Here is a 23,284-nt window from a genome sequence, read left to right as displayed (position 1 = left end):
TGTACCATTTTTAAGTCGCGAATTTGTTTGAGTGATGGTTTTAAGTGATAAAGATTCGGCTGGAATCAAATAATTGTTGGGAGATGGAAGAAGACAGGCGTATTTGGCTAGGGTGCTTAATATTTATTCTTATTATTAATATTATATTAATTTTTATTACTGTCTATGGATATTTTTATTTGGACGAGCTGTTTCGGAGATCGGTGTTTAAAGTCAACGTGAGAATTTCTTTTTTTCTCCTTTTTTCTTAAATTGTTTCCAAGTTGATAAAAATATTTGATTTTCAACTGTACATTACGCCATCATTACTGATTAGAATTTCATAGCTAAAGTGCTCATTCGTTGCATAATGTAATGCTCTTTCATTTTGATAATATTAAAGCTTTCGATAGGCACATTGTTTACGAATGTGGCGAAAAACTGAAAAAAGTGCGAAAATGTCGTGGTTTTCCGGTTACCAAATGTTTTCGCGCCGTGTGTGACCAATAAAAATCATGTTCCGCCTGTTAGATATAAATGGACATCTTAAAACGATTTCCAACTTTTCGCCAATTGCGTCCCAAAACGAACCCTTATTTTTACTGGCCCAAGACTTGATATGCCATTTGTTTAAATAAAATATGGCGGTGGTTCTTGGTTTGGCAATAAAATAATGTCGTTTTTCAATTATACGATTAATCAGCTCAATATTTATTTTTTTTGTCTATATTAGTTTCGTTCACTAATACGCTTGTTTAATCCCTAAATGAAAAGGATTTATTTCTCGTCAGTTTCTGTTTTCAACTTCTTTAGTTGTGTCTAATAATTTAATAGGTAATCATGTCTTTGGATGAAATGCATTTAAGGCACACTTTATAAATTCCAAACAGGGAACAACGCAACTTTTGAAACTGAAAATTTGCAGTGTGCAGTGTTTGCATGTTTATCTTCGTAAAGTCCAACGGTGATTTGTTCGATTTAGAGAAGGAGATTTTGATCTCGAATTTGATGCGCGCAGTGGACGTCTTTCTGAGGTTAACGACGACATATTGAGACATAGGCTAGAAGAGAATCCCTTTTTGACGACACGAGAACTAGGAGAGTTGTCAAATTTTTCCCATACAACTATTGGAAACCACATCCAGACTTGGACTAGTTCGAAAGTACGCTAAATGGATCCAACGCGAACTCAAGGAAAGGAATTTGTCGGATCGCACCTCAATTTGATCTTCTCTCCTCTGTCACTCTTACGACCCAATTCTTCATAGGTTCGTATCAGGATGGATCGTGAACAAATGCACGAAAGAAACGTACAAGTTCGGTCACTTGCATTTTGAAAATTTACCACAAGGGCAAACGGTTAATAGTGAAATATATTGTGAACAGCAAACCCGTTTAAACCCTCTAATAAAGGAAAAACTGCCACTTGCAAAAAGAAAAGGTGTAGTCATTCACGACAACAAAACCTCCCCCCTCGTTGTCTTAGGATTAAACAATTATTAAATAATTTTAATTTTATCAAACCCGTCATACTCACTGGATATTTCACCTTGACCTTGTGACTACTATTTACCTTTTTAAATTGCCAAAATTTTGGAAGTTTTGAAAGTGTTCAAACAGCTGCTCAAGGTTCATGTACTTAAAAGTTGGGGATATTTATGCTAATGAAATGGACATGTTACCTGAAAGATGGCAAAGTAGTTGCAAATAATGAATACTACATTTCCAAATAGTTAAAAACATGCCAGGCAAAAAAAAAATGAACTGTAAAAAAAAGCTCATTATTTTCTTGCCAATATAAAAAAAGGTATAGGTTTCTTTGTTGTCTTGGTATATTTCAGGGTTTTCCAGTATGATACATAGAATAAATGCACGTGCTTGTATTATTGCAGGTTATTTGAGTTTTTCGGATAAGATCTTTTGTTTTTAGCTTCCCAATTTGACTTTAAACATTTTTTTATGCGGCGTTAGAATTGCATGCGTCGTACAATATACCCTCTTAAGTTATGTTTTATGGTGAACATGTTAAGAACACAGCAGTGTACAAGATTGGAGTTTAACAAAGAATAATAAAACCGTTAAGTTTGCAAACAAATTTTTCCGGACGTCTTTTCACAATAAATTATAGGCGTTAACAGTTAGTTAGTAAAAAATCTATTTAGAGCCGCCCAGTATGGATATAACGAGACAGAAATTATACCAGAGAGGAAAGCAAAAGAACAAAAATTAGTTAAAGAGGAAAGAGAAAGTTCCCGGGAACTTGATTCAACCGCTCGGCCATTCAATTTCAAATTAAAATCCTCTCGCCCGCTCCACCACGCACCGGGGGATTATGTAAATTCACAAAAATTACCTCTTCTCCGGGGCAAATTACAATAAGAATTACTTTTGGGGTTGGGTAGAAGAGCTAATAGAATCACGGAGCCGGATGGATGACTAACGAGGGAGCCCTAAAGGATTATACCAAGTTTACATATTTTTCAACCCCCTGAATACAGGACTGCATTTGCAAGTCCCTCTCCATTATCACGCACTCTTCTCTTTTACACGAGCAATCTCCGGGAATTATTTCCCTGCCTCAAATTAATCTTTGAGCAACACCCGTCCCTCTCTGCGGCTACTACACTTGTTTATTTATTGGTATATATGGCCAAATTCACCGAGATATATTCTTTAACTTATAATTATTCATTTAGATAAATGGTGTTCATAGAATACGTAAAATTTTCCCTTGATAGCTTATCCAGAACTTTTATAAATAAATACTGGGTTTAAGTTTCTAGCAGAGATTCCCTCAAATCAATTTTATTTTTATTATAACACATTTTATGGAGGAAGAGGACAAAATGCATATCTCCACGATTGTACTATTTACGGATCAATTAATGCTCGATATAACGAACAGAAAATTGTCAATAATTTGCACAAAAATGCTTAATTTAACCAACTTCTTTTTATTGGCAAAACAGGATGTATATTTTATTCTTAAATTTTACTTACTGTTTTTGTTTGAAACTGATCCAATGATAAAATGTACGCTCCGACGGAATTTCAATTGGTATTAATATGTACAAAGTACTGTTTGACCCCATGTCCAACGATCCAACCTTAAGTCCTCCGAGTGACAGTAATTACTTTAATTTTCTTTGTAACTTGGGTTTATGTACAACAAATTAGAAAATCATGCTCTATCATAATACTACTCATCAATCATATTACTACTATTTCTTTAGCAACTTTTGCAATGGCTTCTCATACCCAAAAAAAGTTAGTTAAATTAGCGCAATCCAGTTTACTTGAATTCATTTACTTTCTTCACTTCATAATATACAAAAACAACTAATCTTTCCTCTCCCAAGAGGCTAATTACTTTACTACGGCATTGAACTATTTTTTCCAATTTTTATGTAAAGATAGTTGAGAAGATCGTTGCATAACAGTTAGAAAAAATAATTAATAATAAACATATAATATATTAAATAATTAAACTATTTTTTTGCTAATATGCTTTTTTTAACTAAAATTTTTGATGTAGTTTGAAAAGCAATGGTTTGTATAAATTATATCAAATGCAGAATAAAATTTATATTTACAAAGTCAAAGTCTAAATAGAATAAATGCATAATTTTAATTTCAATAATAGTTATTTAATAAATTGTCTCAAATAAAATAATGATAATAATAATTAAGGTAATACTTCTGGTGGATAAAAATATTGCCTTTTTTCCATATCTTGTTGGATTATATTTTTCATGGCCGGAGGAAAATAGTTGTAATAGATTCGCTGAACATATCAATAAACTGGGGATAAAATAGTCAGAGTGTTATATTGGCCGTGATCCTCATTCTCCTTCCTTATACATAGATATCTATATTGATAAAACATCAAGCCGGTATAAGGGGCCGGCAAATAACCAGAAATCCCCTCAGAATCCTTTTAAGGCCCTAGTAGAAACCGGCCGTAAACATAAAGTTATGCCTGAGGGCTATTTATTTGTTGGCAATCCCGCCTTCCCTTTTATTTTATTTGTATTTTTTTGTACAAAACTACGGAGAACAATGGATCCGAAATTCGGGTGGGATTTAATACCTGAGTTAAAATAAATTCATCAGTGGTTGAAAATTTCATCTGCCTTCTCTTATCTACATTTTCAGCGTTAAATTAATATAGAGGATGTAAACTTTAAAACACATCTTACAATAAATAATAACAATGGACAGAACGTTTTTTAAACTAAATTCAGAAAAATGGGAAACAGCTGCGCAATCCTACACATAAATAGGCTAAATATATGTATTGTGTTGCACTTTAAAAAGACTTGATTAAGTACAGTTAATACTAACACGGTACATCCTTAAATTCTTATGTAAATCAATTAATCTCATTTAATCTCTCTCTTATTATAACTCATCATTTTATCCCTATCCCCATTTCATATAACTTTAACTCTGCTATTTCAAAAAAAAAATAGACTGATCATAAATCAAGTTTTGTAAAAAAAAAGGACACTAAAAGTGAGTAAAATCTCATGAACATTTCGCCCTTTTACAATATAGTAAAAATCTACAATCACTTAGAATTTTTGAATATAATTAGATTTTGTGGAAATTAATCTCTCTCTCTCTCTCTCTCTCTCTCTCTCTCTCTCTCTCTCTCTCTCTCTCTCTCTCTATCTATCTATATCTATCTATCTATCTATCTATCTATCTATCTACTCTCTCTCTCTCTCTATCTATCTATCTATCTATCTATCTATCTATCTATCTATCTATCTATCTATCTATCTATCTATCTATCTATCTATCTATTTATTTATCTATCTATCTATCTATCGATCTATCTATCCCACCCGTGAGTTGGGAAATTAAGGGTGTGGTGAATTAAGAATTAAGTTAATTAAGATTAAAAAATGTTGGTTAACAGGTCATCAACTCCCACACCAGCCTCCCTAGTAATCTTTGCGCTAAGTTCAAGCATAATAGATAAATTAAGTTAATCGTGACAAATGTAAATCCATTCGCCATAGCTGTGCGAGAATATATACACGATAATCTACAAATACCGGTAAAAAAAAATTGACACCATTCATAGTATGGTTCATTAAGGCTGTTGTAACGTAATCCGAAAGATAACGACCAAAAGGTCTAATTAATGGGTAAAAATTGTTGACACACTTATGGTTATAGCCTGTATGTATATAAATATATGTTGATAAAGATTTTAAATTTTGACAAAACCCCAAAAAAAGAGTGAAAAACTGAGATCCGAAATATCGAACTAAAATGTAAACGCACTCTTTCCGAAAATGCATAAAATTTTATGAACAAATTGAAAATTGTAGGTTCTATTTTAGCTCAAAAGAAATGTAACAACATTACAGGATTGTGAATAAAAGCTAATTTAATTTATTTGAAAATAGATTTCCCCCGTTGAATTACACGAAAACCAGATTTTTTGGCAAGTAATATTTCTCTCTCTCTCTCTCTCTCTCTCTCTCTCTCTCTCTCTCTCTCTCTCTCCTCTCTGATTTCTCTGCTACCGCAAGTAATGTGAGGAGAATTAAGCTAAAAAATGTATGTCTCTCCTCTACTTTAAAATTTTTATTTCCAAATTTGTGTCCTCTTAACATAAAAATGAGAGAGAGAGAGAGAGAGAGAGAGAGAGAGAGAGAGAGAGAGAGAGAGAGAGAGAGAGAGAGAGAGAATATGATTTTGAACTAGTTCAACCAGTAAATTCAATATAGAATTGATTAGATTGTAAATGAATAATTGGTTTATAACTTCCAATTTTAGTTTTTATTGTACTGAAAAGAATGTTTACTTTTATAAATTTGAATAGGAAGAACTTGTAAGAAAGAGAGAAGAGAAGAAACAAAAATCTTTTATTGTAGAATAAGATTACAGTAGGAATAGTATTATTATAGGATAGTGTTACAACAAACCATGGTCTTTGTCTAGTGAAACAGTTAAAACCGAAAAAAATAGAGATCTCTTCTTGGTAAAATTGTTTTAAAAAAAAGTTGAATAAAATAGGCACATTGTGTGTGAAAATAATTTACTTTAATAAAGGCAAATCTGAGTAAAACCGATCAAATCTGGCTATCAAATGATGAGAAGACCGCTGGAAATAATTGGATTGGACAGGAGTGCGCTGCCGCAAATATCAAACGCCCATTTGATTTCGCCTGCTAGGTCGGAAATTCGTTTAGCCACAATTCGGAATAGATTGCGTGAGGAATCGAATGTTCCTCCTCCACATGTAATTTTGGTCCCGGGCCCTAATTCCAAGTCCGCTGGGAACTTGACAATGGCTTTTGGGACGTAAACCGCTGGCAATTACCAGTGTCAACAAGAGTTTCAATCAGGAGGGCAAGAGTCTGTTTGCATAGTCAAATTGTCAATCAACGTGGATTAAAGATGTTATTGGCATAGCGGCCCGTTCGTAAACGCCGTCCTGACCCGCCTCCCGCACAAAACTCATTTTCCGCCATGGGCCCGTTTTCGGTTAAATTTCCAATTTTAACCAGTGGAAATTAATACTCGGAGGAGGAAGAGGCTGGAAACCAAATAAATTGACTTGGAATTGATTTACGTTTTATTTTTAACGGAAAAAAGATAAGGCCGATGTCATTTTTCATATTAAACCATCCTCTTTACTCTTTTACTTTCTTATTTTTACTGCTAAACATAAAATATATTTTCTTAGATCTCTAGTCAGGTTGTTTTAATATTTAAATTCATTACATGTTTTACACACGTGGTTTTGCAGTGATGCTGATTTCGAGATGTAATCGTTCATCATCAGCCTGCAAATTGACAGAATTGCATTGAGTAGTAAAACAAGTCCGTAGTGTTTATTATCGTGAATTCAATTATATTTCATGTACCTTTAAACATATTTAGTCAACACTATCAACAATGAATGAGCCATTTTGTTGTGCTACTTATTCTTCTATGTACATTTCTAATTCCGTACTCCTAGAACTTCTCAGGTTTTTGAGCAATAAAGTCCTGCATGTGTTTTATAGTCGTGAAATTAAAGTTTTTCCCATTAAGAAAGTTTTGCAAAGCGTGGAATAAGTGAAAATGGTAATAGGCAATGTCAGGCAAATACAGGTGAGGTAGCCTAGGAGCCAAGCTCAAACTATTCCCTGCATGTTTGCATACACGTGGAGGCTAGCGTTTTCCTGTTAGAAAACGACCTTCTTGCCTTCACCTATGCAGTTCTTTATTAGTCAATTGCTGACTTTAATCCAATTGTGTGAAGTATACGCTAGAGTAAGGTTTCAAGTTTTGTTGGGCCGAAGTTCACATGAAAGTACCCCCTTTCAAACCCAATGAATCCACATTACCTTAGGATATAAGCCGTTTGGAGTTGTTAGTCGTTACGTTTTCAACTAGCATTTTCCTTTCTGCAAACTGTTGCAAATATTTCTGTAAATGGGTCATTTACCGTACGTTTTAGGAGAGAATGGCCAATATTGATGAGGTCCAATAAATTGAGGAAACGTATCCAACTGCTTTTAGATGCGTTGAAACTCTTCTTTTTCTTAACATGTTAGGTGTCTCCAAATGTCTCGTGTCATTGAGTGTGAGATTGAGTGGGCTCACATAACATTCACTCTCCGAAAAAATCCCTGCTCCAGATTATTTCATTAATATCCCTTTGCCTACTTGACAAGATGCGATATTTAGGACTGTACATCGTTTGACGCTTGACGTGGAATCTCAGGAAACTTATCACTTACAAACAAAAGGGTGTTTTATAATACCATAGTAAAGCTGATATGGACTTACGGACTGAAACTGCGGGGTTTAGCCAGACATTCCGACATCTCTATCCAACAATCCATAATCCTCAGAAAAATCATTATTTGCTCAGTGAAACAACCCACACAGATCTAAATATTGCTTTTGTCTTAGAAGTAATCCATCCTGGTTACCACCAATTTCATTAAACCCTCCCTACAACCATTTTGTATCCCGGTAAATTCCCTCAAACCCCCCTCGCCGACTGAAGAGGCGATGGCCGCGAGATCTCCTATCCAGTACAGTGACAGTGATAGTGGCACTAGTCTCCATTAAATAAAGATAACAAATTGTTATCTAATTGGAATACTGTTAATGGGCAGTGTCCCCTCTCTTCTTTTGACTATGTACATATTTTTACCTAATTGAAGTTGTATTTAACTATAAATTTAAAAATAAATACATGAAAATAAAAGAGTGGGAGCTCTCAGTGTCAAAAGCTCGAGCTTGTTCATTATCAACAGTTGAAGGACGACCAGGGCATTTTGCGTCTTCAAAATCATAATTTCCGCTCAAAACTTAGCAAACCACTTACGTAACTTACGTAACCTTCTTCTAAAGCGTCATCACGATTCTCATCTCGATTTTATTTCTAGTACTCTAATTTGCGGTTTTTCCTTTGCGGTATTACAAAAATCATTAAATGTTGAAAATGCCACTATTTTTCCTAAAATTTTCATTAGCTAAACACCTTGGAAAATATGAGATCCTGAATAAAAACGTTTAAAACAGCTTAAATATTCTCTATTCAGAGTGTAAATAATAATGGCTAAATAAATATTGCTTCAAAACACAAGGTAGAAAAATCGAATTACTGAAAAAACGCTACGGGCTTATTTTTCAAATGGGATATACTCCTTTGCTCACTTCACCATTGAAAATTATACCTTCGTTTTCCTCCAGAAATCTGACCCAAAGATGATCCCTTCTTTTCTACCATTTTCCGCCCTCTTTTCTTAAGCAGATAATCTACTTTATAAATTGTGTAATTCAGTTCGAAATATTTTAACAGGTTATTTTATTTCTTATTGGCTTGCTCATTCAAATGTTGCATAGATGTCTTTTCTTTCGAGGCACTTAAGATTTCAAGATGGGAATTTCAAGAATTTTTTATTATTTTTTTTGTCAGCGAGATTTATAAAAATAAACAGTAGCCGTAAATTTACTTTGATCTTGGTTCTAGGACAGAATTCAACTATGGTATTTGCAAACAATAAAATGAATATTCCCTCAACAAAAATACACTGAACGTGTTACGAAAATCAAGGTTTTCTGTTAAATTCAATGCACCTTGAAGAATGAAAGTACAGTTTAACTTCTATAATAATATAGCTAAATCGCTAATAATCGCTAGTTAAGGGAATTGATAGGCACATAAAAAATATGATGTAGAAATTGACTGGACAAACAGTAACCACAGGGTAATTACAATGTCAGTATCAAAATTAATAAACTATGAGCATAAAAGCATGTAAAGAAAAGTAACAACCTTCATTAGAAAACTATGCATTCAAAGAAGACCTTGCATTTTATCTTCAGTATTGAGTAAAATGGGTTTTATTTGTTTACTAAATGCACAAATGAACTGAAAAGAACATGACAGTGAAAAGAATTGAAATATATTTTTGATGTAGATGCCCTTCTTTTTTGTATGAGATCCCATCGTAATGAGGCAATCTTTAATTTTCTTTTAAGGTGTTCCATTACCAGGTCCCTCGAGTCGTGTCCAAATGTGAAACTGGAAACTACCTTGTCGCACGGACACTCCAAATTCGTATACAGAGCATGATCTCAGCTCTTAAGTGCTCTCCTTTGTGATTCTGGGCGTAGGTGCTCTTAAACGCTCCCTGTTAAACGAAAATATCATTTGACTCGGAATCAGAAAACAGACGGAATTCCTTTTTTTCATATTAAAAATGTTTCTCGTTGGCGATATAATCGCTTGAATAAAGTGTTTAAAATGTTCTACTAAACAGAGTTTTAAATGTGTGATATTTTTTTACGGGAAATAACATTTGATAGACATCACAGAATATAAAACTGAACATATAATTATTTGATCCTAAATGCGTTGCAAATAATAACAAAATATGTGAGAATTCAAGTTGTTTTATTTTATCAGTGTATTAGGTTATGAACATTGACAAAGGAAAATAAATAAAGTAGAATATATAAGTATTTATAATATATTAAAGGGAAACTTAAAACAAAAGGTACTTGATATAAAACGAGTTCTAGGAAGTTAGACAATACATGCCGGCGTCTCACAAGGGACCATTCTCGGTTCCATCCTTTATGTCATTTATACGGCTGACGACCAACCTATACACCCAAATACCATCAACACCACCTACGCGGGCGATACCGCCATTTTGACCTAACTCGATCCAAGTAATTTCCAACATCCAAGTGTACAGGTTCAGTTTATCGAACACTGGTGAAAAAAGTGAAGAAAAGACTGAATGAAGAAAAATATACTTAGTTACATTGGGCAAAAAAAGTCTTGCCTTTAACTACCCATCAATAACAAAGAGATACCGATTTCCATTCAAATAAATACTTAAGACTTTGGACATACGGAGTGGAACTGTGGGTGTTATGCTATGCCATACAATATCCGGCGCATCCAATTCTTCCAAACAAAAGTCCTTAGACAAATTGTCAAAGCTCTTTAGTACGTCACTACCCTCTCTACCTACAATGATCTTAACATTTCTTTTGTCAATGAACTGATTCGTTCTCGATTTCAAATGTCCGCAAAGTTTAGGGTGGTAGTTTGAGGATGGGATAACAGGTCAGCTGGGTACACTTGGTGCACTATGGGAACCAGAACACTATCCCGAGATACACCACCAAGGATTAGGGAAGATGCCGCCCGTCAATGACTCGGACGTACTGGCCAGTGAGGTAGCTTCGAAGGATAGGTTGTAGAGGGATGAATCCTAGGAGATGAATCCCCTAGTAGAGGGTCCTTGCGCAAGAACAGCATGCCAAACTCGATCAAAAGCCTGAGCCACGTCAAGGAAGACCCGAACAATACTGTCCAATTAAAAGAAAGTTCAGCCGAAGAGATTCATAGATCTAAATGAAAATATAAGCGTATTTAAGATTCACCCCTGTGGAACTCCAGAATTAATCAAGCCAATGTCATATCGTTCGAAATAGAAATTGACAAATTTTGAACGACTACTCAGATATTAATTAATTTAAAAAATTAGTGTAAAATTTAAATTTTTAGCTAAGCTTGGTTATTAAGTGATTATGGCTGATTAGTTCATATGCATTTGAAAAATACAAAAAATGTACATAATCTGTTTTTTTATATTAGCAATTAATTGATTTTTCACTTTTGAAAGTCTGAAAAGATTAAGGTTGAAACGATAAACGTATTTTACTTGTGATATGTCTTTGAGTAGGTCTGTCGCTCCCCACAGTGTTCATAAGGCGATGTGGATTTTTTTTAACGTTAACTTACGAAATTGGCATCGGCCAAGATAAACCGTAAACCCGTTTTATTTACATAGAGGGCAGACCGATATTAAATCAATCTTGAAATATCGTTGTGGATCCGGGCGGAGGCGCGGGGCTCCCCTGGGATAAATATTTAGTGGGTAACAAATGTCGGCCATCTTTGAAGGGGAGCCCTTGGAATTGCTGTTATTCCACTTCCTTAACGTTTCCCTCCCCTTGCGAAGAGTCTTTACAGAGATGCTGAACGTAAGATTTAGTTTTTCACGAAAGGGTCTTGACTCACTGCAAACACACCAAGAATCATTTAGCGTAATGGAAATCCTTGAGCATCGCTTATAATAAGCATCAACGATCGAATTTCTTTTAATTCTTCCTGAATTAAGGTTCGATCATGCCATTATGTTTTAAGTGCATAAGACTTATGAAATAGCATTCTACTGTAAGGAGACGTTAAACACATTTATCAAAAATTGTTTATAGAAAATCTCTAGGAAACACGCATAGAGCAGCAAAATATAAATTTTTCAAATTGTGCGGTTTTCACGTAGGATCTGCGTGGTGATAAACCTAAAGTTTTGATAGTTACGTCACAAAGGTCTAAGAAAACCTGAAATGCCGAAACTCGTCTGAGTGACAAACATCAGCGAGGTTAGGTTACAAAAATAGGTTAGGTAGACAAGATGATAGGTAGCTATCAAACTATAGGTTTATCACCTCCGCAGACATAGGAGGAAATCTCACTATTTAGCATACCTAGTCAGTTTAAGTTATTAACAAGAAATTGCCTAAACACTAAAGATATCGAAATGACAAAACTTGTCTGACTGATAAAAATCAATGAGTTTAGGCAGACCGAGATGATAGGTAACTATTTAATATTATAAAATTGTAATTTATAATAAACATTGATATGGTGGTGATGCTTGGGGTCGGCAAATTATTGCTTGTCGACTGTTTTCAATCCGGCCTCGGGTTATTATTGTATTAACACGACCATTGGAAAAAAAGATCCTCAAAGGTGTTCGAAAATTATCTTTTTACTGTTTCCTAGTGTTTCCTTATTATTTCGACTTTTTAAATAGTTACAAGGAACTTTAAGAAACAATATTATGATAAAATCGTTAAAAAAAATTTTTATGTAATTGTACTAAACCTCTCAACACAAATATTTTGTGAACTCCCTGATTTTCTATCATCCCCGCGTATTTTATCATATACAATTATGTAGTATAAAACCGATGTATACCTCGATTCTTAGGTAATTAAACTTTAAAACTTATTAGTTTACTAGAGTGAACACTAGAAAATTTCGCTTATATGTACACAAACACACACTGTAACTGGAGGATAACCCCTATTAATAAAATAAGCAATTTATGGTACAGTAAATTTACTGGGTCAGGGTAGATTGAAATATCAGCTTTCAACTATTTAAACTGAGATTTTAGTGATTTACAATTATTAGCGTCGCCCGTATTTAGTTAATGTAATGTTATTGCCCCCTTAGAGTTAAAATTAACAGATAGAAATTACTTTAAGTTATCCTATTGATTAAATAGATTCGGTCAAAGGCGATCAGTGATTCCATAAACTTTGAAAGTGCTTTTTTAACTTCCTATGAACCAATCTTCCACTGGAAAAATGTCAGATTAAATACTTTTAGTGGCATAACGTAAATGTAGGCAATTTTCAAACATCATGGAAAAGTTCTTAAAATATTTACAGAAGCAGCTGGACATACATTATTATTTATATAGGTGTGGTGTTTAGTGACGGTTAATTAATGATTATTTGGAGATCGTGAGATACGGTCTGGTGTGACGTAGGCTTATAAAAACGTTTTCTTTATCGTGCTAACGTTTCGATATTTATTCAGCTCTGAATATGATCTCAAAAAAGAGCGAAACGTTTGCACGATAAAGAAAATGTTTTTCTAAACCTACGCCACACCAGACTGCATCTCACGATCTCCAAATAATCACTATTCATAAATATATTATTTATTTAATAGAAGTTTGAACATCTTAATTAACTAATTTTTTTATAATCTTTTGTAACCGAAAAAATATTTTTTTGCAATTAAACGTTAACTTTATACTGGTGGTAATTGACCTTATCAAATGAAGTACATGTGTACTACTACGTACAAGTTAAAGCTCATTAGTTTGTACAGATTTTCTGTAAGCAACATATCTGTAAGTATTAAAGCCAAGAATATCTTACTTAAACGTTAGACAAAAACTTTGTAGTCGTACAAGTTTCTGTTCTAACTGATTTGGACTTTTTTTACTTAAGGTTTCAAAACAAACCAAATAATTTTTATGCTTTGATTTTTATTGCTCTTTATGATCATGTAATCAAATTTACAGTAGGATTAATATTTTATGAGATACGGGAGGTTTATGTGAAAAAGTAGTGAAAGGTTGAAGTAACATGACAAGTAATGATTTCGAATACAATTGAGAATCAAACTGTGGACAAAAGGGACTTTTTAGTCTAAAGTTTTAACGTCTGTTCTCGGAACACTCTTGCCTGAAACTCTCCATTAATTTGGTACGTCTGTAAATGTATGTAAAACAATATATGTGTGCACATTATAGGCGCAAAAACAACAACTTAACCGCTGAAAATTAGTGTCAGGAGTGTTTAGAGACTATATAAAACGCATACAAAATAAAAAATAAGTGACGTCAGAATTTAAATATATATATATATATATATATATATATATATATATATATATATCAGCAATTTCAGTAATTTGTGGTATCCATTTTCTGTCTGATCTCTTTCCATACAGGCAGCGACCCCTTCTGCTTTCTGTATAATTACACGTCTCCCGATTCTTTCGAATTCCGTTCGGAGGCGCTAACACTAAATAGAAGCAAAACCTACGCTAACACTCTATAATCTCAAAAACTACTGAATCGGTTTCGCAGGAAAGGTACATACTTCTCTGCTGTTAGTATCTTTAGTAGAGTCAAAAGTAGTGTAGGTGGGAGACTAGGATAACGGGCCTGACCGCCCCGAGAACCTAAGCCTGGCCATGAGAATTGAGAATAGTGCTCCGAGGGTACTTAGTTTATTTAGTGTAATATTATTGGTGAACGTTCTTGGACCAACAACATTCCAAATTTTAAGAAAACGTACATGTCGTTTTTGTGTAACGTATAGATAAATATGTCAAAAATTGAATTTCCTTGGAAACGATGCACATTGGGATAGTTCACAAGCTGATGCGGCGATTTCTGCTCATCAAATCGAATACACTCTTTATTTGCGATTACATTATCATCATGTTCACCATTAAATCAAAATGAATTATGGGAAAATATATAAATGTACGGCTGAAAAGATTCTTCATAGACTTCGTATAAAATGACCATGACATGAATTTCCCACCAGAAATAATGACGCATTAGTTTTCATTGAAGACAAGTGTTTGGTAATTGTTAATAAAGCAATGTCACAACTGGTATTTGTATAATCAATTTTTTTCAAGAACAAGTTTATGATGCGATACTGGGAGTAACAATGGATGTGGATATTTCTTGAATGCGCCAGGTCCCAAAGGAAAAATATTCCTTATTTCATAAAAGGAAGTTACGTACTGGATATTAAGAACCAAAAATAAAAGGCTATTTGTTTGTTTGTAGTCAACGTTATCTTCATTGGCAATCAAAAGAACCGTCTTACTTGTTGCGTGTTAGTATTGTAATAATAGTGTAGGATTTCAGGCATTTTAGCTCTTATTCATATTCAGGGATTGGCATATTTTTCAAACAGTTGACGAGATCTTGACAGACAACACCAGTTAGAACAGACATTAGAATGGAGATGATTAAGTTACAAGTTAATAATGTCGCAGACCTCCACCACCGTTTTCATAAGAGGTGCCAAATTACGTACAAGCTTCTTATCACCCAGAAAAAGTTATGGGTGATTTATATCTGTGCTTTTCTAGTTCAATCGAAAATTAGGAGATCGAACTATCAGATTTGTGATTAGCATAATGTGGAGAGGGGCGGTTGGAGCCATATGGGGCACCTAGTCGTGTATAAAGTGCTTCATGATATATTCAATGAGCGAGCCTAACGGTCATAATTGCAAATTGCGGCCGCTTTGATGAGTCATAAAGACGATGGGGCTTGTAATAATCGCATTAGAGATCCGGCGGTGATAATCTGACTATTTGCCTTGGGTAGCATATGGGCGGAGCCGGCGGCTACGGCCACGGTTTGTTTACCGACGACCAAACCGTAGCCGCATCGGCACAATAAACCATTCGAAACAAGATCACTTGTTTACACCCCCGGCTCGATTACGTTCTCCGAGTCTTAAAAGGCTCAACGCATATATGGATATATAAATAATTTTTATTTTTGACAGCCTAAAAAATGCATGTTAACACCCCTTTGATATGAAACCATTAAAGCGTAAAAAAATCATACGGAGCATTGTATAAATTTATTATTTTTGTATACATTGAACTGGAAACGACTTGGGTAACTTCTGGAGTACCATTTAACATACAGGACTTTCAGAGATAAACAAGCAGATAACGTTCAGACTTGAAAACGATCAAAGGAGGCCTCATTTCAGTATCCTGGTATACACGGGGCCTCCGGTGACCTGAAGTCAATACTTCAGAAGGTTATCCTACATGTCAAATGGATTAATAATCTGTATTATCCAAAGTCTGATTCTTAATTATATTCCAGATATATCATTTTTTAGTTTAGTTCAACACTTCACAACTTTATTCCATAAAGTCCTTCGTATCTCAGAATATGTTAATCCTTTATAAATTTGATGGAAAGAGCATCAAAAACCCGATGGAATCGATTTGTTTTTTTGTAATCTTAAGCATACAAAGTACAAATTTAGAAAACAAACTTTATCGTGTTTTCAAATTTCTTATCTAAAGTTTAAGTCACATTTTCTTGGTTCTGTAAATATTGACAAATATAGCGCAAACAAAAAAGTTGCTCCTACTGATGAGCTATAAACACATGTACTTGATTTCCCAAACTTCAGTTATTAGTAGTGTAAAATTATCGTTCAATTGCTAAAAAAATTATTTCTCGTATGAACGGTTAAAAAAGTTATTACACAAACTCTTCAACAAAAGAAACAAATTGCCCACACAAAAGCAAACTTTAAATTTTCCCATTCACATCCATAGGAAAGACGCATACCAATTAATGAATCTATATAACAAATTAGGTAACAAAACAGCACTGAATGCCACGAACAAAATCGGACAATTATTAAGTCAAAATTAACCTACTCGTCAAAAATGGGATATACACCAAAACGGACATACATTTCGTATAGAGGAATTGGCGGAAAATTAAACAACGCGACTGGCCCCCATAGAAATCATCAGCAATACGGTCAAGCATGATACTACAACACGACTTACAAATAGAATGAAATGAATATATAGTACTTGAAAACTTCCAAATTCACAAACATAACAGTTAACATTTAAAAAACTCGTCCGTGCATTTTTCATCAATTATAATGACATAAAATCAGTTGTTGACATAGGCTGAAACTAGAAAAATCCACCTTTCCAACGGTTGTAATATTAATTCAAAATTTCTATAAGATCCAGATGATTTATGAAGATTAATTTTAAGACGAACACCGGAAAAAAATAACCCACATCTAATCCAGCTCAGAAATGTGTATTATTTTATTTATTTGTGATCATCAGTTCTTTTCCTTTTTAATTGGTATAGTGTAAAAACAAGTACGATAAATATTATTAATTTAATTAAGTATAATTCAAAATTAAATTAAAATAGTAAATAATATAAAAAGATTGAACGGAACAGTAAAAAAAGGCAATCTATCAACAAACGAAGATAAGGCTCCCTCACCTACTTCAAAAAGGGACTTAATTTCACAGAAATCATTCAGACCCAACGATGGCGAAATGTAGAAATGTGTTTGACGAACAAACAAAACAAACTTTCTCACTTTATTTCTTTTTTTAAATTAAGACAAGACTATAAAAGTCATTAATTTACTGTTGTAGTTAATCTACAGTTGTAAATGTCCAATAAAAGAAATTGCTTGTAAGTTAAGTTTTAATGAAAGTCTAAAAAAATTTCAACACTATTTTTAATCAAATGCTATTTTTCGTGCCGTGGCAAACAAGTAGGAAAATTTGAAAAAGGTTTATCAGAGAAAGCTAATTAACCACTAGGCTCTAGACGTCAAAAACATTTTCAAGAAAAGTAATAGGGCGTTGAAAAAAGATGGAATGTAATTCTTCTCCAAGACTTTATGTTAATTTTGAGAAAGAGAGGGTGGAGGAGAGAAAAAGGGTTGGTGAGTGAAAAAGAAAACAAGTTAAAAGCTGTGGGCGAGTCCTCATCTGCTTAGAGAGTCCAAATAGATTGTCGTAAATAATGTAGGGAACGGGACCCTCCGACCTCCGAGCGCCTCTGGTGCTCCCATGGGGGAAAGTTGATGCTGTTACACGTATTAAGAAAGCTTTCTTTCTTCCAGTTCCAACATCAAATTGTGGTTGTAAAGTCAGAGCGAGACGGCAAAAAAGGCACTTAGGCCCTATTCTCGATTCCGTTTTTACCTTTTGACTCCCTCCTCTCGACAAAAACCGATTCAAATTGAAATTGGCCTACGAATCGAGTTTCACATAATAGACCATAAAAACAATATGTGTCGACACTCGTGTTAGTTGGGAAAACACAGTACTGACATTCTCTTCTTTATAAACTGCGGTTTATAAAATACATTATTGTTGTAGTCACTTTATCAGAGCCACTACGGCTTGTCATATTTTCAAGATATTCTAAGCTTTATTGCAGTATTCTATCTCTAAGTAAATCGTGAGTATTAATCGTATATATTTTTACAATGTGATTAGGGATGAGACCAATTGGGCAGAAAAAATCCGTTCATTCGTCGAGTATTTTTGTAGAATTGTCGTCTCTGGTCAACTTTATCCTCTTTGTTTTCTTGATCTTTGAGGTTTTATAGCACAACATCGACAGGCTGAAGCATTTTTGCGAAAGATACTACTTTTGATCATATCAAAATACACATTACAAATCTGCTTATATGTGTTTATTTTCTTTCGGTCACACTGACACAATGGCCCGCATTGCACCACGTGGACACATATTGAGAGATACCAGCCAACGCTTTTGAGGGATTTAAGGGGTGAGGAAGTCTCGAGGCAATCGTTGTTGAAGGCGACGTGGCGGGTTCTGGCGATGGGAAGTGGATAGTAAGGTCAGGATGGGTTTCTGAGCTTGGCGTGGAACTTTCGGGAGCGGGATCGTATCAGTTCGTTGACAAAAAAGAATGCAGAGATTGTTTTAGATAGATTGGTTAGTGGCGTAGTAAGAGGCTTTGTCAATTTACTGATAACCTTTGTTTGGAAGGATTCAATTCGTTGGATATTGGAAGGCTTGGCGGAACCCCACAGTTTCACTCCATATGTCCAGAGTGATCGCAGTAAGGTCTTGTTTACAGATAATTAGTTGTGTTTTGTTGTTCAAAACAGATTTCGATCCTAAAAGTTTTCGTAGTTATACAAGTCCTTTGTTAAGTTGTTATCTCTTAAGTCTTGAGTTCTAGTTAGTCTACTTACTAGTTGTAGTGCTAGTTATCTTACTCAAATGGAAGTCGGTAGTTCTTCGTGGTTTATGTTCAGTGTTGGGCAAATCAGGATTTTAAATATAAAAGTACGCTGTATAAATTTTAACTTATTCAGTCTCTTCTTCCACTTTTCGCTCCAGTCTTTCATAAACCCAAGACTTGGATGTTGGAGGTTGTTTGGATAGGATACGGGTTAGAAGACAAAATTGCGGTGTCAACTCCATAGGTGGTAATGATGGCTGTGGTGTTTACGAAAGTGAGCATTATGAATAGTAAACAGGATGGGACCTAGAATGGTTCTTTGCGAGACGCCAGCGTGTAACGGTCTGCTAACTGAGAATTCGTTGCCGCACCTCACGCTGAAACAGCGATATATATCTAACTATCAAATAACATACAATACATTAGTCAAATCATTAGTTATGCTTAGAATGTATTTTTTAAATTTCTATTGCTATCAATATAATATATTTTTCAATTAATTAAGGTTTTTAGTTGAGATAAAAAAGTCAGTGTCATGAGCGGGATTCGAACCCACGACCTTCGGCTAATCTACCACTTCAGCTATCGTGACTTCACGTGCGTATCTAGCCGAAGGTCCTGGGTTCGAATCCCGCTCGTGACAGTCACTTTTTTATCTCAACTAAAAACCTTAATTATTTGAAAGATATTAATTCGTCAAGTGGACCACGAAAACTAGTGAATTTAATTATATATTTTATTCATACAAGCTGCAAATGTATACTTATCGACTTCGTCGATTCCGTTTATCCTGAAAGGCCTTGACGCCAAACCTTTCTGTCAAACCAGTAGGTGTTACTTAGGATTGATCGACACTGAAAAGCAAAAAAGTGGCCACCCTCGTTTTTTTTTTTTATTAAATGATTGCAATCGTTATAGTTTTGATTCTTTTTTACTGGATATTTTTAAAGAAAAATATAACATACAGTAACATAATAAATTAAATTCTATAAAACAATTGATCAAAAATGTTGCTTCGGAAACAATGGAAAAAGTATTCAATTCAGTCCGGAGTAGTTTCTCTTCTTGTGTTGATCATCGCTTGCATTCGAGGTGGCATCGATTTTATGATGTGTATCTCTTCCAACACTCCTATGAGCTGAATCTGTATCACTTAAAACCAACCACTCAAACAATTTGAAACTTAAAAATGGTACAACTTAAAAAATAGACAAAATGACCACTGTACTAGAATGAAACTTTACAGGAAAACCAACAAATTGACTATTAAACAATTGAACCAACAGATTGACTATTTATTTATTGACTATGGTTTATAAAATCCAATCGTAAAAAAATGGGATATTTGATCTGTGTTTTATTTATCTCCAATCCTTTAAAACGGACCAAATATTGTTGTAAGATAATCAGGGGATGATTGTCTAAGAGATAATTAAAAATATTAAAAATTTTTTCCTTTTAGTGTAGATATCGACAAGAAGAAATATTAACTTTTAGGAAAATTACTGAGACTTATTCAAAATGAATTTAGTTGCATTAGCGGATAGAAAAAAATGTAAGTAGAATTATGTATATTGGCTTAAAATAACCAAAAAGGAAAAAAAGGTTCTCCCCTTTCCCGAAAACAGGAGGGATCGAGATTAAAGGAAATTGGTGTTTGCATACCAATACGCTTCATTCCGTCCACGCACGATTTTCTAATTTGAACCCTCCCTCAACGAGATGGGAAGCTTGAGAAATATTTGCCGACATTTCTCAGAGTTGGGCTCATAAATAAGTAGAGGTAGGTCATAAATAAGTATAGACCCGGCCGGAGGGGGGAGGGGGGCACGAAGGAAAGGTAATGGGCAAATAAACGAGGCGAAATGAAAATATTTGGTATGAGATTGGACCCGGGATGGGATATCGACTGTGCCCGGTTTGGTGGAGAGGCGGAGGGGTGAATTCTTGTATTGCCACGGTATTGGAAAAGTTTCCCTCTGATTGGACGATATGTCCCACACTTGATCAGCAATATCCTTCACTTTGTTCCCACACCATTTTCCCACTCACTCCCTTTCCCCCCATTCCTTCGAATTTGATCCCGAGAGTGATTCTTCTGTATTTATTTTTTCCGGAGATGTCGAGAATTGCCTTTTCTCTCTTTATGTTATACAGCCGTAGGTGGTGAATTCAAGAAATAAGCCGAGAACCTTTAAAATGAAAACATGTTCAGATTTCATTGAAGCCTACATAATTTCACGTTTCCGTTTTTTTAAATAGACGCTCTAAAGCTTTTCTTGTAAAATAATAAAATAAATTATATTACATAATATATAATTATAATATGAAAATTAGACGTTAAGCATGCTGAAACCTACTTTAAAAAACAACGGAAATACGTATTAAGAAAATATCTTATATATTTTTATTCTTTAATCTTTAATTTAAGATTTATATATTTTGCCATGAGTGATATAAATTCGCATCAAATCAGTCATTTCTGTAATGCCATGCGGTAAATTACTGAAAATATATTATCGCTCATACAATAACAAATTCAATATGCCTTGGTATGCTGGGGACTGTGTATGAAAATGCTAAAAAACCAATAACTAATTCAGAAAAAAAATCCGTTCAATGTGTTTTAAATACAAATTGGACACTCCCTGCTACTCAAATAACACATTTTACCTTTACCTTTTCCGAACCTTAAGGGTTTTTTTCACTTGACGTGGAAATTATTTCGTCAAATATAAAAAATTAAAATATGACATATGTTATAAATAGCGTGTTGTCCAACCAAAATTAACATTTAGGTTGAATTGTTTTCTGTTAATGTATGCCCTAAGTGATTCCATCCGTGTTCCCCAATAATACTAAATGTGAAGTAAATCCCGAATACTTTTCTAAATAGTCCAGTTCGAAGGCTCCTTGAGTATATGGCTTAGAACAATAATAAAAACTTACCCCTACTATTTAAAAAGGAAAATTCTTAATTTTTCATGATTGATCAATCCATTTTGACAACTTGTAATTATTATTTTTTCTCTCCACGTTTGCAAGTGTTATGGCTACTATTCACTAGTTTTTTCCTAAACCAATTTTTTTCTCTCATTGTATTGCTGGCAGCTCTTAAACAGGATTTACCTCAAGGGTGCCTGTAACATAAACTTGAGTTATATAAACATATNATATACACATATATTTTTGTACTAGGAAATTTGTACCAATTGTATCTGTTTTTTCTGTAGTATGTATTAGCCTTATAAGGTTGGTGGACAAAAATTACCTGGAATATAATAAGTATCAAATTGATTTGGGTCTCATGCTGTGTAATTTATTTTGAAGCTAACTAGACCAGAAAAATATAAAAATTATTTTGTGTTTTCTTCATGGGGTCTACTGGGTGGTGAACCTGTAATTTGGTTGTAAACGATCAGTTTGGTCTGCCTACGGAACTCTCGTTCTATAAAAAGTAAATATTTGTAAATAACAAAAGAAATATGTGTTCCTTTAAAACATTACCAACGAATATATTTTTATCACATGCCAAAGAGGATTTTTTTAAGATTTATGTGGCTCACACAGCGGCGAACTTTATTTTTGATGATTTCCTCCCAGTTGAGAGCATTCCCACGCTTGAGATTCCAGTAATATGTCATGCTAACGTTTTAACGTTCCATCTTCATTACCTTTGCTCAGTCGTTTTTTTCGCACTGACGAAACTTTCACCATGTTTTTTAATGTAATCTCCAAGATTTTTAGGAAAATACTGCATTTGTGAGTGTAGGAGGTGATTTACAAGTTCTTTTAAAACAATATCATCAAAATTGGTTCATCGCTTAGGGAAGAGGCTGTTTGTCAATTCGTCTGTGACACCCAAGGGCAGCTGGGCGTAAATTTAAATTAGATCAAAAGTATTCAATATAAAAATTATTTTCACTTGGAATTATCACTAAATAGAAGCAGATTAAAACGTTTTATTAACGAACACCATACAGACAGCAGATATAACTGTAGCATGTGCCTCATATTTCACAGTACCTGCCGCGACCAGGTAGACTAAGAAAGTGTGAAACGTGTATGTTGCTCTTGAGTTGTCAGGGCAAACCCAGATGACAGACTAGATTAAACATCGAGGATTTCCCCTTTCTTTTCAAGAGAGAATGCGATGATGATCACAAGACGATGGCACTGTTGAACAATGAAATGGTGATGCATAAATCCAAACTGATGGTCGGGGGAGGTTGGGAAGTATATGCTCACAGACTGGATTTTCGAGAGGATTATGGAAGCTTGACAGTATACTTATAAAATGTAAGACTTCGGAAGGTGTTGCGGTTTAGTGGAATTTGCATTATAAAGATCGGGTCGAAAACTATGGATTTTGTTGGGAGTAGTCGAAGGGTTGAATCTGTAATGA

General features: G+C 34.3%; 1 long non-coding RNA gene across 2 annotated transcripts in view; it reads right to left on the bottom strand.

The window, feature by feature from the left end:
• The window catches only part of LOC112127840, a 77,982-nt gene that overhangs the window by 29,254 nt on the left and 25,444 nt on the right, over positions 1–23,284 (bottom strand). Inside the window, exon 3 of one of the 2 annotated variants that reach the window (XR_002910745.1) lies at positions 9,369–9,635. The exons of the other annotated variant lie outside the window; for it this stretch is intronic. This is a non-coding gene — a long non-coding RNA (uncharacterized LOC112127840). Of the gene's footprint in view, positions 1–9,368; positions 9,636–23,284 lie in introns of those variants that run through there. 2 annotated transcript variants of the gene reach the window in all.

Source organism: Cimex lectularius, unplaced genomic scaffold (genome assembly GCF_000648675.2).
Source record: "Cimex lectularius strain Harlan isolate CLEC.00 unplaced genomic scaffold, Clec_2.1 scaffold315, whole genome shotgun sequence".
Taxonomy (NCBI): domain Eukaryota; kingdom Metazoa; phylum Arthropoda; class Insecta; order Hemiptera; family Cimicidae; genus Cimex; species Cimex lectularius.
The sequence above is the reverse complement of the archived record's forward strand: the minus strand, read 5'-3'. Positions and strand labels throughout refer to the sequence as shown.